Source organism: Maniola jurtina, chromosome 1 (assembly GCF_905333055.1).
Source record: "Maniola jurtina chromosome 1, ilManJurt1.1, whole genome shotgun sequence".
NCBI lineage: Eukaryota > Metazoa > Arthropoda > Insecta > Lepidoptera > Nymphalidae > Maniola > Maniola jurtina.
This window is the reverse complement of record NC_060029.1, coordinates 1,519,259-1,535,664: the sequence shown is the minus strand read 5'-3', so window position 1 is coordinate 1,535,664 and position 16,406 is coordinate 1,519,259.

Below are 16,406 nucleotides of genomic sequence, written 5' to 3'. Positions count from 1 at the left end.
AGCACATAGGCTACTTTTTATCCCGGAAAATCAAAGAGTTCCCACGGGATTTTGAAAACCTAAGTCGCGGGCATCGGCTAGTGATGAATAAAGAACAATTCATTCTCAAATTAAGTACGTATAAGTAGGTACTTATAACTACCAATTCTTATCTTATTAGGTGCTAGCTGACGCCCGCGACTTCGTCTGCGTGGAGTTAGGTTTTCAAAATCCCGCGGAAACTCTTTGATTTTCCGGGATAAAAAGTAGCCTATGTGCTAATCCAGGATATTATCTATCTTCATTCTGAATTTCAGCCAAATCCGTTCAGTAGTTTTTTTCGTGAAGGAGTAACAAACATACACACACAAACACACACACACACACACACACAAACTTTCGCCTTTATAATATTAGTGTGATGTACCTACCTAGATATCAGACCGGTAATATTTCCATTGTCTTTTGAATTAGGCATAAGTATTACTAAGTATCTACTTGAATATATTGTTTGACGTTAGACTTTCATTATTATACTTAGCACTATTACCTATGTGTTATTTATATTATCTAAAGTAAGTAATGGCAACCGTAAAACCATAAAAACACAATACCCCTCTTTTTTCGCGGGCTTCGGACACGCTTCAAGTTATTGTCTTTTCGGAAAATAGTTTGCGGGCTCTAAGACAAAGGGCTAACGGGATGCCCGCCATAAAAATATTAAAAACCGCCATAAAATCTCTCTCTCTATGGCCTATGCGTTCACAAACTTAAATCCCCTGCACACAAGCACAAAAAAACTCATCTTTGATAAAATAAAGGAGTAGGTAACTCGACTGACCGATCTATCTCACACACACACACACACACACACACAGCTTAAACTTTTGGACGGTTCGGGTTGTTTGGCATGCAGATAGCTAAGCTGAAATCCGTTAACAAGATAAAATTGAAAACTAAAACCCGACTGCGATCGTCTTAATAAACGCTGAAATGTTATAATAAAATTGTTTTTCTGTCGCTTGGTATATTTTAATGCTGTAGTATATCTATATTTATGAACTCACAATTTTCTCCTCTTTCATTTGACACCCCACTCGATACAATACGATAGCAAAAAAAAATTTTTGGAGACCCTCACTTTTTTTCATGTAACATCCGTTAGGTCAATTTTTTTCGTATAAAATATAGCCTATGTCACCCGAACCTTTACGACGAATCGATTGACACCTTATTCATCAAAATCGGCCCAGAAGTTTAGACGCTACAGTGGAACACACAGAATATTCTGGATACAAACATACACACACATACATGCATACATAGACTGCTAAAATCATAACCCTTCCTTTTGGTTTTGCCGCAGTCGGGTAAAAAAGGATTTTTGAAATTTCAACCCCTAAGTGGGTAAAATAGGGGTTTGAAATTTCTGTGGTCGATGAGGACAAAGTCGCGGCATAAGCTTGTCTTTGAGCTTTACTACGGTGGTTGAAACTTTGGACTACTTAGACTACATTTAGACAAAAGTATTTGGACGACTTTGGAATGTGTATCTGCACCTTTAGTTATCAACTACATCAAGTAAAAGGAATTACGACTTTAACATTCAGGAGTACGGTTCAGAATCATTTGTAGAGCTTACAAGTATTGTAGCTTTGAGCCATTAGTTCTTAGAAGCTGCTTTAGGGGGAATAATAAAATAATTATACCCCAAGTTAGCGTTTTGTTGTTGTATTTTTATAGCGAGACGGTATTGTCGCTAGGTTTGCTGGGGATAGTTTAAATTGCCTTTTGAGACGAGCCAAAAAGTGTGAGCTGCGGCATTATTGCGGCAGAGATTGGTAATAATTATACCTAGAAATTAATGTTTCGTCCTTTTTTGACCCCGAACCAAAATTAGGGGTGTTATAAGTTTGATGTGTGTATCTGTGTGTTTGTGTCTGTCTGTGGCATCGTATCTCCTAAACGAATGAATCGATTTTGATTTAGTATTTTTTTTGTAATTTGACCGAAAGTGTTCTTAGCTATAATCCAAGAAAATCTGTTCAGCCGTTTGAAAATTACCAGCTCTTTTCTAGTTTACTTAGTAGGCAGGTTTTATTACATCCGACAAATACATACCTACCTATTAGCCCAGCCAAATTCTAATAAGGGCTAATTCTAGTAAGGCGACGCACTGGCATGGAAGTACGTAATGTGTTAATATTACACGAACAATTTAATAAAAAATTTAAAACCCCCCGACATAAAAACCTGTAAAAAGTAAAAAAAAAAGTAATGAAATGTTATAATAAGTATGTATGGCCCTTTAAAGTTAATAATTAAGTAAATACCTAGTAAAGTTTTTATCCAAGCGCTCGTTACATCGGGGGACCGCTAAAGATAACAGAAACTATTCTTTCTACAACAGTGACTTCCATAGCTGCTTCTGGACAAGGAAAATATTCTATATACTGGACAAAACGTTTGGGTTTGGTTTCGCCAGCCAGCTCCAGCTGAATTTGTAAAAAAATACGGGAGCTCTATTTACCCCGTATTTTAGTTTCAATTTACGGGTTTTAGTATTATCATACACTGAAATACGAGGTAACCCGTAAAATACGGGGCATCTGGTAATCCTACGCAGGTACCTAGGTAAGTACAGCAAAACAAAAGACACTGACCAGACAGACGGCAAAGAAAAATCACAACGCTATCCGAAATTAAAAATTAAAACTCCCATTTTCATTTAAAAAATTACCCAGCCCGCACTATGTACTAATAAAGGAAATGAGCCCAAGGGTTCTTTATGCCCCCGATATAATAACATTAAGCATATAAATAAAACTCGCACCTAATTACTTAGCATCACCACCACAATGGATCCAGGCGTCTCCCAGATTCACAATGCACACCTATACCCCTCCTTTTCCAACCCCGTAAAGCTGGATGTCCACCTGATGAGTGGGAGGATGACTAGTAGATGCTGGGACACGAAATAATCAATCTATCCATATAATTTTATACTAGCACAGCAATCATAGAAAACAGATCGATATATTTTTAGGGATTCATAGAAACAAGAAACCCTTATGTAGGTATATTTAGTTTTATACAGTATGTGTGCCCGTCTGTATATATGTATCTGAGCCATTTTAAAAATAAAATAAAGAGCTGCAAGGTTGTTGTTTTTAGAAATACTACTTCTTACCATTTTCCATTAAATGGAATTTTATTTTAAAGAGAAGCAGAGCGCTCGGTATCTACTAGAGATACCTAGCGTTCTCCTGCCTCGTTTAGCTCAATTATCGCACCTATTTCTAGCTTCTAGCTCCTATCCCTCGCTAGTTTTGTATCTATTTAGAAATAGTAGTGGTTTTTATTAAAAACCATTAATTATTTATCCATCAGATCTATGCTGTAAAAGTATGCGTCAATGAACTGATCTTACCACATTCTATTCTTAGATTTATTTTTTCATCACAGTTCATCTTTCTTGTATAATATAACATTAATTCATCTAAATATGGCCGTTCATCAAAGATTGTTGACCTTCTCTCACACAGCACATCTATTTGACATCTATTTGACAGATTTTTCCAAACTCACCTCTCGTGTTCCTCCGATCACAGTCTCCGGTGGACAGCCAGCCTAATGATGGAAAGAGATATAAAATAAAAAGCTAGTTAGTTTTCGCATTTCGCATTGTCAACAATGGCTCCCGCAACCTTATTCGCCCTATCTTGCTATTTTAATTTACGCGAATTTCCCTTGACACCTTCGGCTACATACCGTAAAGTTTATTCACGTGCCCGGTTGCAAATATTCACTGTTTATAATTTTTTTTAATAAACACTGTTAAAATAAAATTCAAAACTCACGTATGTTTTAAAGATACGAAGGTAACCTAGTTAAAACTTTTCTTTCCTAGTAAAATATTGCAAAGAAAATGTTTAGCTGGTTTTTTAACTTCCGTTTTTAGTTTCACTTACCTACCTTTCCAACTAAACTAACGGTGAAGGAAAACATCGTGAGGAAATCCGCAAGCTTTTATTGTACTTTATTATTGATAGTATGATATTATGGTAAGTTTCAAGAGAAATAAATAAAAATATTACAATCACCATTTCAATCCAACGCTCACTACTATAGGTACTTAATATTATAACTATGGGTCTCCTCTTAAAAAATAAAAGGATTTAAGTAGTTAGGCCATAGAATACCATAGATAGGTAATGTATTCTGTCCAAGAATGGATCGGCAAACTTCACACACCTTTTATAACATTATGGAGAACTCTCAGCTAGGTACATGCATATTTTTCTCATGATGTTTTCCTTTACCGTTAATTTGGTAAAGCGGTACATACCTATAACTAACCTAAAACAGAAGGTAAAAAAATATGTCAACATTTTCTTTGCAATATTTTATTAGCAAAGAAAGTTATAACTAAGTGGGATTTCCTCCACCGTGATAAATGTTTTTTCTAATACCTATTTGTCGACTGAGAAATAAATACCTACTCGTATACTTAGATTAGCACATACAGTATAGAGTCTTTATGCAATCTACAATCAGCAATCTTATCTCTAAGTAAGTTGTAGGTAAGTATACCACTAAAAGTTTCAAGCACTTGTTATTTCAATACGTTGATTATCGAGATTAAACTTAGCTTCCCGCGGTGGCACCGAGCCTTCCTATATGGGAGGGGGGGGGGGGAGAGGGGGGGGGGGGGGCTCTATTATTTTTCAGCAAGAATGCACTCCGTTAATGGGCTGATGATAATGCATTGTGGGCGGCCGTCTCGCGTAGGGCAATCGCCATAATGCACGTATTGTCGCGAAAAATTCATATTTTTTTAATATTATCCAATTAACGTAATGCTGGAGCTTTTCACGTGTGGATTTTACGTTTGGATGCGTGCGTGCGGTGATTGGTATTGGATAATTTGATGTTTGTGACTGCTTATTTTGCTGTTACGGACTTTTTTTCAGCTGTTTTTAAAATTTGATACCTATTGGTTTTCCGAAAAAATACCACTTAAGAACTTATTGATTTAGACTAAGGTTAAGTATATCATCAATCTAATCACCAGCCCATTACACGGGTGAGTATCAGAATGAGAATGGTTTTGGCCATTGTCCACCACCTGGCCAAGTGCTGATTGACAGACTTCACATTTCAGAATATTATAGAGAATTCTCAGGCATGCAGGTTTCCTCACAATGTTTTTCTTCACTGTTTAAGCAAATAGGTAATACATATATCATACTAATATTATAAAGGCGAAAGTTTGTGCGTATGTGTGTGTGTATAAAACGCACATATAACTCCTAAAAGTTCATGTGGTCATGAAGAGGAGGCTGACGTCATAACCACTAGGCTCTCAAGGCTTATTTTATGTTAGCATTTATATAGCATCCAATATATAGTAGGTAGAGACAAGCTCTACCTATGTAGGTATGAGAAATATTATGTTAAGGTATACGATCTTTATTTTTTTGCCAGATTTCGTCAAGCTTTTATCTGCCAAAAACACAATAATCACGCAGAACAACAGGCGAACAATGTCCGCATTACACCCCATCAGGGACAGATATAGAAATACAAACTAACAAATAAACAATAATCCAACAAAAACAATGTTCGAACAATGAAGATACCCTTATAACCGCAATAAACATATTCGTTTTGTTATTGAAAGTAACGGTTTTTAAGAATTATGCTTTGCTTTGCTTTGTACCTACGTATTTTGTCAACCACACAGACAAGTGTGAAATATTTGGTGCAATTCAACACCCCACCATACATATTAACTTTTTACTACTCCAAAACAAAAAGTAATAGAAGTTTTCACCAAGAAAAACTGAACACTGAACACGAGATTTTTTTTTAAACTTTCTAATAACCTGTTTACAATTATGTCTAACTTAACCAAAGACTTTTATGTACAATTTTATTTTACTGTGATAAATATCATTACACATACTTGTAATGCAGATATTAATAAGATCAGCTATTACTACTAGGTATATCTATAGTGCCAAAATATTAGACTGGCATTGTGGATAATTATTCTTCTTATAAATATCTTCAAGCATCTCTAAAAATCTCGTATTGCGTTGTGTTATTATGATGGGCATCAGTCAAAAAATTACCGCCGACAAATTGTCAAAGTTCCCGGCCTCACCCCGTACTTTTCTGAGTACGCTTATTTGTTGCTATATGAGTATTATTATGCAAAACATTTGCATAAAATGCAGAGCTTTTAGACTTTTGGGTAGCACCATACCTACTGTAAAGTATAAGTACCTATCTACCTACAGTGTTTCCCTGTGATATTTAATGCTTTCCTTCTTAAAAAGAGTCATCTATGCGAAAATTTCGTAACCCGCACAGGGTTTAATTCTTGTTATCATTGATTAGCTATCTACTAATTTTTTTAATATTATGGCTAGTTTTTTATTCAATAAGCCTTTTAATCAATTATTTATTTATTAAAAAGGTTTTATTGGTTCCTATTGGAATCGTTTGAAGTTGTTTATCTTTTCACATTTATCATCGCCACCATCATCATTGCTAAAAAAATTGCAACTGCGCCCTTAGTAGCTGCGCAATAGCTAGTTTTAAAAATTACACAACATTTTAATATGGGCTCTGCTATTCTAGGCTTATTAAGACCATTCATCTAACCTTCACACCCACATCAAAAACTAGGAGCGACTAGTGTCACACTTTACACTTTTCCATCTGTCATGTCACTCCAAATGATCCTCTAATGAGGATAATTAAATAGGTGGTAGGGACCAGGAAGATATTATGGCGGAAGGGCCCAGGGCTGACAATGACGAGCCGGCCGCGGGCGTACACTAATTGTCTAAGTGCATAATGAACGTGTTTGTGACAACCCTATGCAACTTTGTGACTAATTCACATTTGAATTACAACCTTATTATTTTCTAGCTAGAGTTGAATTTTGTATGGCGATAAATTTTTTGTAGCTATTTTTCGCAGCACATCTCTTGCATTTGAATTTGAGTTTTGGCGCCATAGAAATTAAGGTTGGAATAGCTTGGGGTCAAAACTTGTATATAATTAAAGGAAGTGCTAGTAACACTTGTTGTCACCCTCGGTTTTGTTTATGTGTGCCTCATATCTATTGTGTTGGGAGTTAATTAGAAAGTTGGAGGCAGAAATGCAGTAAGAATCATTACTTTGGCTCGGGTTAATTATTATTGTTAGACGTGTCGAGTACAAGTGACTTGCTACACCCACTGTAAAAAACTGCAGAATTTTCGTACAATAATAATATTTTATGCATAATATCCAAGGTGAGTATAATTTTTTTGCTTCCTCTGCTTTTGAAAGTAAAAATACTTACCTATATTCCTTTATTGATGAGGTATCTTAGTATAAGTAAGTTGCAAAGTGTCGATCAAAATAAGTAAGTACCTACATAAAACCCCAACGTTTTCCAATTTTGCAAACTAGGTACCTACCTACTTACCTCTCATAATATTGCCACTTTAGCTTCGCAACCCGTGTCGGTTAAAATGCAAGGAGCTAATTTATGCGTATAATAATAAGGTAGGTACCTACCATAGCTTTATAAAGATAATTTTCTGCTGCCGTAGTTTCAAAACCTCACTCAAATACAATTTCTAACACGACATGTCTGAACCAATTTTCTAATCCTAAAATGCACGCTAGATGCACATCCGTCGCCCATGCATGTCCGAGCATAACCGCCGGAGTCCGGACTGATCCGGTTGAAACCGGTCGCAGCCGGACAAATCCGGTTAACGGATCAATGCTAGCCTCCGAATATTTCGTGTTCAGTCTTTAGATACGACTGAATCTAGAGTCTAGATATTCGTAAACAAAGGGTCAGAACTCAAAATATATATTCTATTCTCATATGAAATCTGACCGATTGATAGATTGTAATATGAAAAATAATATTAGAAAATATAATATTAGAAATACAAGGAACCAAAAGCTTGCTTTATAATCCGCTAAACCAAACAAATCTGTGTGGTTGCAACATGCAGGAAAAGCCAGCCACCAAGCAAGCACTACGCACCACCACCACGCAGCACCACACAAATCCCAAAACCACTCGACGCACGTTTCGCCCCGACACCGGAGCATCCTCAGTAGATCTTACAAGTTACAATGCCTAATTGCAAAGTGTTTGCAATTAGGCATTAAATTAGGCTAATTATCTATGGAGAAAGAGTGATGACTTAAAAGCCCACAAATACGACTCCTCTGCTAATCATCAGCAGAAACCAGAAACCTTATAATCACAAGTGTGGAACAATATCGAACAATCGGAGGTGTGTCACCAGTCACCAGTCACCGCCGCCTGCCCCCATACAAGTCACAGTGCTAATAATTTATAGCAACAAATCGAACGCTAGCACAATGGCGACAAAATTGCTTGTTTTCACACGACTCTTGATTATGTGGTATAGTTACGAGGCGCGGTTGCATTGTCCCACGAGAGGAAAGAAAATTATACTCGTAGTTGTAAGTAGGTAGTTGATGTTGAACACCAATCTTCGAAGTTTTTTCAATGAGGAGCTTTCTGGGGCGTGCTTTCTTATTTATTTATTTACAACTTCTATTATCAAATTATGACTATAAAATAAATACTAGCCGATGCCCGCGACTACGTCCTCGTGGATTTAGCTTTTTGAAAATCCCGTGGGAACTCTTTGATTTTCCGGGATAAAAAGTAGCCTATGTGCTAATCCAGGATATTATCTATCTCCATTCCAAATGTCAGCCAATTCCGTCCAGTAGTTTTGCGTGAAGGAGTAACAAACATACACACACACACACACACACACACATACAAACTTTCGCCTTTATAATATTAGTGTGATCTCCATTCCAAATTACAAATTTGTCTAATAATTTTTGCGTGAAGCAGTAACAAACATACACACATATATACACAAACTTCGCCTTTATAATTATATTAGAGTGATATTGTGATAGTAATCATAAATAATCATTTGTTTTGCTCGAATATGATACATATTATGTACTTATATTATTTACATGGGTGCTAGAGTCTGCTTATAGAAAGCTATGAGAATAATTGTTGTTTAGCGTTTTCCTCATCAACCTCATCTGGTTTTGACTGTGATGCCTGTGAATTTGTTCGCTTGGATTTAAGTTTAAAAAATCTTATATTTTTCGGGGTAATAAATAATTTCGTAGGAAAGGATGGCATGCACGCAACAGCGCCATATGAGGCTTTTAAGGAATACGCCCTGGAAAGTTTTCTTTAGATTCCGTTTTTTTTTTTTTTTATATTTGTCAATCCGTATTGAGCCGTCCGGTCCGTATGGTCTAAAGTCTAAACCCTTCTCATTCTGAGAGGATACCTAGCTGAAACGTCATATTTCTCGTATCGGAAGAGAACGGACACGTACAAAATGAACGGGCGTAAACCAAATTGGTAGATGTGTGATCGCGGTATTCGCCAACTTCAATTAGCCGGTTCATTATTAACTACATCAATATATGTAATTACAACTTATATAAATTACTATTTTCAGCAATTCCTTACGTTACGACCGAAGGAAACCCCTAAAAAAGATATTATCTTTTGGGATAATTCTTCTAATTTTGATAACCAGGACAGAAATCCTGATGATGCCTCAGATTTCGTCCACATGGACTTAGGTATTGTACAAAAAACTCTAGCATTTTATTAATTTTCTGGTACCAAAAGCTGGGTCGTTTCTCGGGAAGCAAGCCATCTCTCTACTAAATTTCATCAAAATCGGTTAAACGGATGGATCGTGAAATGCTAGCAGACAGATAGACAAACTTTCACATTCCACGGTAAGTATGGATTGTTATCAAACAAGTGTAAATTAAAAATGTATAACACCGCCGACAAGTGAAGGTTACAGTAACTAGAAAAGAGCTGATAACTTTCAAACGGCTGAACCGATTTTCTTGGATTATAGCTAAGAACATTCTCGATCAAGCTAAATTAAAATAGGTTCATAAGTTTAGGAGCTACGATGCCACAGACGGATACACAGTTACACACGTCAAACTTATAACACTTCTCTTTTTGGGTCGGGGGTTAAAAATACCAGTAGGTAATGTGGCAAGTATTCGCTAACACAATTATTACAGGTATCGATAATAATAAATATCGATTACACGCACGTTGTAAGCCCACTCGACTCGAGCACGCATCCCCCAGCAAGTATGAGAACGCACTCGACTCTGCCTTTGTTTTCCATTGCCTTTTGTGAACAATTCCTATTTACGGACAAGAAACGATCTGATAACATAGACCTGGTTCTCTATTGGTCTGTATTCTTAGCATAAGTTGGCACATGTTAACAAGGTAGACAGATTTCGAACATCGAAACACTATAATTTCATAGTACCTAACCTATCTTTAGAATCAAAATCTTTTTTATTCAATAAAACTTTTAAAAGTTCTTTGAATCGTCAAATGCATCTAAGCATTGGTCCGGAATGCCTTATAATATAATTATTATAGGTCGAATTTACTAGTAATTATAGGTATGTGATATACCTACCTAGGTATGTGTTTAGTTTCAAGTAAGGTTGTGTTTATTTTGTTTCTGTGTATGTTAGTGCGGTATGGTATTTCGATTTTCGCTCGAAATGTATCAAAGTTGTGAAATGTAAACTCATACTAACCCTGCTGTATTTACTGTGTGTTTTGTAAACTTTGTATTTAATTTGAGATCGTACGATAAGACTTTGTGAGATTAGGGTACTTGTTCCGGCTACTGTAACTTTTGTCAGATTGTTTGAAACCGGTCCAAATACTTGAGTATCTTTCAAACCAAATTATTTGGAACTAGATGATACCCGCGACTTCGTCCGCGTGGAATTAGGTTTTTAAAAATCTTCCGGGAACTCTTCAATTTTCCTGAAGTAGCCTCAATAGCTCAACGGTTATAGGAGCGGACTAAAATCCGAAAGCTTGGCGGTTCAAACCCCACCCGTTGCACTATTGTCGTATTCACTCCTAGCACAAGCTTTGCGCTTAGTTGGAGGGGAAAGAGGAATGTTAGTTGTGATTTAAAAAAATGGCTAATATTCTTTATGAAAAAAAAAAGAATCACTTGGGAACTCCTGGATTTTCCAGACTAAAAAGTAGCCTAAGTCTATCCCCTAGGGGCCTAGATGTTAGATACCTAACTCTGAAAGTACCAAATTTCATCAAAACCAGTCAAACGCATGAGCCGTACAAAAGCTACAAGACAGATAGACACACTTTCGCATTTATATCGTTAGTATGGATAGCTTAGTCTTTATTAGCTGATGCCTGCGACTTCGTTCGCGTGGATGTAGTTTTTTAAAAATCCGTGGGAACTCTTTGATTTTCCGGGATAAATAGTAGTTTATGTGCTAATCCAGAGTATAATCTATCTCCATTCAAATTTCAGCCTAATCCGTAAGGTAGTTTTTGCGTGAAGGAGTAACAAACATACACACACACACACACACATACAAACTTTCGCCTTTATAATATTATGTAAGCTTGGCCCATATTAATTATCTATAAACGTGTATAAGTTACTGATTAAATAGTTGGCGCCACTCAAATCATAACAGATCATAACATCATATTAGAAGGCGTCATTGATTGGCTGAAGTTGTTCAACATCTGATCGATAAACGTACTGTATATAAAATTCTTATAGTTTTTAGTTGATGAATTGTAGCATAATAAAGGATAATATTTGTAATCAATATATAAGATGAAAACATCTTTATTACTTAGATGATTTGTTAAACGAGCTTGATGATTTGTATATTAGTCACTAAGTTTATTCATTGTACAATTTGGATTGGCCGATAACGATAAGATAAAAAGGGGAGTGGCTAATAAACGTGGAGAGGTTACCTGTAAGAGTGGTTTTAAAACTACGACATTCGAAAATATACTAACGTAAGAGGAACAACATTTATTTGACAAATGTAAAAGTTAATAAATTTAAATGTGAAATAAAAGTATAATAATTTATCATAAAGATTGTGTTTGTGATTTCGTCAGACCTTACCTTAAAGGTCAGAAGAGGGACATCAAGAAAATATAATATTTTCTTGTCACGCTCACGACTCAGAGAAACAAGTGGAAATATACAGAGGAACGAGAAAGAAGTGGAGGTCTAAGTAGACCACAGACATTTTGGAGCACAAGGCCAATATTTGGGCCTCAATATATCAAAGTACCTAGTCATGGCATCAAAGGATTTCTGGATAAACGGGTAGGATCTTTCCATGATTTTATTTTTATTGATACCTATTAATGGTAATTTTTTTTTTTTTTATTTGTGTGGGTTTTCTTTTTGTTTGTTCTACATTTAGTTATCATTTTGTTAAAAAGCTTTGCTCCGAGTTGGAATGGAAATTATATAACGTTATGATACCTAGAATTACCCACATGTTTATAATTCATCTTGTATATTGGTTATACAAATGCGATCGACCTTCAAATTGTGGTTTAAATAACATTGAGGTATTTAGAAGGCTTATTTTACAATGAAAAATGAAAAATGTTTATTTACAAAATACAGTCTTGTACAATTTTCCTGTGTCTGGTGGTACCCGCACTAGGTTATCCTGTATCGTGGGTACAATGGAATAGATAGTGAACATAGTGTTAAACAATATAAAAAGTGTGGTTTACTTAATGATGGGCGTTATTGTTACTTTTAAATAGTTTTCAGGATGTATCTACTATGTCCTGCCGGGGTTTTATTTCTCATTAAATGATTTCACAGGTGAATATCTCACGGAACGTGGTATTTCAATCTTCACACTTGTAATCGTGTGCCGAATTAGTTTGGTTAAGAGTTACGATAGGGATTTATTTTCACATAGTGGTTTTGTTTTACGGAAGGTGAATTTCTGGATTTAGGTTCAATCGTTTGCTGCATTCATTGTATAGATAGATGTTTTCCTTTTTCTAGCACACAGTGACGCGATATTATCACACAGCACTCATTGGGCATCTTGAATGTTGTTTTGTGAAATTATTATTTTTTGTAAACCGCTTTGGGATAAGGTAGAAAAAGTTACATGAAATAGCTTTTCGTTTTACGCCTGCCAGTGAAATAATCCGTCTCTACTTGATTGGGGATATAAAATGTTAATTGATAAAAATGAAGGTGATCCGTTGTAATAAAGTAATAGTGACCAGGGTTAATAAATTGAGCATTTTGAGAAATATAAATCCTAAAATGGGTGTAAAAGTAGGTTTATCTTATCTGGTTATTCTTTAACTAAATTTAAAATTATGGTAGGTAGGTAGTCAGATAGTTTTAAATACGGGGTGCATAAATAAGTGTTTTTTTTTACAAAAGTGAGGAGAAATGTTTTCATTTATCTATTTTTACCACTTGAAACGCGTAATGTTTGAATTTCAAACATAACTTTGCTGATAACAGCTCACCATGAACAACCCATGGCCGGCCCACTACTGAGCAACAAGTGTCTCCTCACAGAATGAGAAGGGTTTAGGCCGTAGTCTACCACGCTAGATAACAGCTAATTTACTTTTAATACTGGCACAATAATTTGAGTACTACGAGTAGTAGGTAGGTATAGTATATGGGCAGCGGGGTTTTTTTTTTTACCTGTATTCACGCAATTAACTGTGTACTGCCGCATTTAAATGCAATATGATTTTGTTTTTATTGGATTAACATCGCTTGGCGGGTTAAATTCCTGGCAAATGTTCTATTAAAATTAGAGTAAGTTTTTTTATGGTAATATACCTACCTACAGTACTGCCCTTAGGGCAGGGCGCGATAATAAGTACCTACTACCAAAATACTATTTTCTTTGTTGTACGAAAGAAATTTTAGGCAAATATCTTTGCACTACGCTCGCGTTGTGGCATGACATTATCCCAGAAATATATTTAAAAAAAAATTCACGCTCGCTTGACTCGCTTCGCGATAGTTCAGTTTCGATATGCATTTAGTTAACAAAACTCTCAGGAAACCACGTTTGTTGTGCTCTCGAAATTGATCGGTCTGTTTGATAAAATCGAAATGCGGTGCCTTATAAATTTCGCTTAGGAGCGCCGGTAGTATCTCATGATAATAATATGAATATTGATCATAATTTATTTTTTTTAGGCTGATTAAGCATTGAAGGTTTTTCGGCTGGTCTGGCATTTCGCCTGATTTTATGTTTTTGCTTATTTAGCGCGTTCAGGAAAGCTTTGACAACGTTTTATAACATGAGTATATATTTTTTTTTGTTTTAGTTACCCAAACAGAAAAAAAAAGCATTAAAGATGTGGGACCGAGGGATAAATCTAGTGTGATTTTTGGTTGGATTATGAAGTTGTAGTTAGGGTATTTAAAATAGAAAGATTTCAATTGTAGGAAATGATGTAAAACATGTTGAGGATAAGTTGTGTAATAAAGTCGATAATTCACTTGTTGGGTGTCACGCGATCTCATTGCGAGGAGGAATCTTTTTCTTGTCTCTTTTTTTTTTTAATACGGTGTTCTGACGGGTTTTTATTTACGTCTCGGATTATTGAATACTTTCGGTGTTTGATTGGACGGTTAGAGGTTGCAAAAGCAATCGCCCTCTAATTAAATCATTTATTTAGGCATTAGTTCAATTTGGATTAAATCTCGCGAAAAGCCACGGTGGCTGTCTCTCGCGCGTCTTGGAAGGACATTCCTAATGCCTGTTTTTCTGAGGGAGGGATGCATTATCAAGTGAGATGAGCTGCAATGTTTGCGGCTGATTATTTTGGAAAATTTGCAATCGTGGCAGGTGGAGTAAAGTTTGACTAAACTATTTAATGAACTAAGTATATAATGGATTTGGTGAATGGTTATATTATATAACATTTTGATAAATGGATGAATTTGAAGAATGTATGTATGTGGTTGATGCACATTTGTTTCATATTTTTACTTAAGTTATAAAGTATTACATTTGGTGAGTAGTTATTTATATTTGGTAGGGTAGGTTTGATAAACAGGTAGTTATCTTGATTAATAAGTGAGTTATCATTTTATAAATGCGTACTTTAATGTTTGATGTACTGGTATACTTAATAAATGTGCATATTTTCATACTTCAAAGACAAGTTGTACCTATTAGTTTCTTCAAGCTTTTAGTTGCTGATAATTATATCAACATTCTTTAGAGCGCATGTCCTATGGACGAAATCATTTATACATACTTTCACTGTTTGAAATGTTACAATCATAAAGATATAGTTATGACTAGAGGGGGTCATAGCTTGTTGCCGCTCTTGTACATCCATGTGTCAACTAGGTATTGTTATCTCAGTATATTTCAGAGAACCTCCGTTCGGGTGAAAGCGATAGCTGTTGGATAAATGCTTGTTGGGTTATCAGAAGACCGTGTAGTCTTCGATGAGGTTACTTGTAAATATTATAGCGAAATAGTAAGTTTAAAAATAGAATGAGGCTAAACTAAAAAAATGAGACAAAGATAAAAATAATAACTTAAAGCATTGAAACAGCATAAAGTGAAATAGTAACTTACAAACTATACATACATATTTACGAATTATGTAGATAGATATAGTATTACTGGATTACGTATATCAAATAAGAATACTGTCAGCTCATGTTTTGTTTTCGGCGTGGTAATTTTACGCTTAAAACTCATAAGAGATATCATGAGGTTCGCTTTCGGTAAAAGTTATTAGCTTTAACAGTTAATTGATTTATTACATTATTTATTTATTATACACTCAACAAGTAAAAGTATTTTGTTTTGACAAAATCCAAAGAAGTACCTATTGGATTAATAAGGCAAGGTACGAAGCATTGGCTGGATTTTACAACATTTAAAGTTTCCTGTTCATTTTTATCATTGAGTTAATTTGAGGCGGAAGGATCCTCTTGAAAATTTTTAAGATTAAGTTATTAGTAAGAAAGTATATTTTGCTTAGGTTAGTTTAAAATGTACAGCCGGTAATTTTAAAAAAAATATATATATATTTAATTTTACATAATAGGTGAAGCTGGTTGATGCACCAAAAATCGAATTATCATAGGAATTTAATTAAGCTAACATTTTTATTTATTATCAACTTCAAATATACAGTAGCAAACTGATTAGTTGGAATACATGCAGTGATTGGAATATTTAAGTTCCGATAGAAGAATCTATATCGTGGCTTGTTCCTTTATGGACAAGAATATTTTTTTTGACTCGTGGGACCACTTACACAAAATATCAACGTTCGGTTTGGAGGTCTTCCATGGCTATTCCTACAGTTCCATGACGTATTGAAGAGGTTAACACTTTGTCGCTCATCACATCAACCAGCACGGCATTTGGGTATGATGGATGGATGTAGATAGGTACACATTTGATGGGGGGGGGGGGGTTTAGTGGTTTGTATCAATAGGAACCAGGGGTTG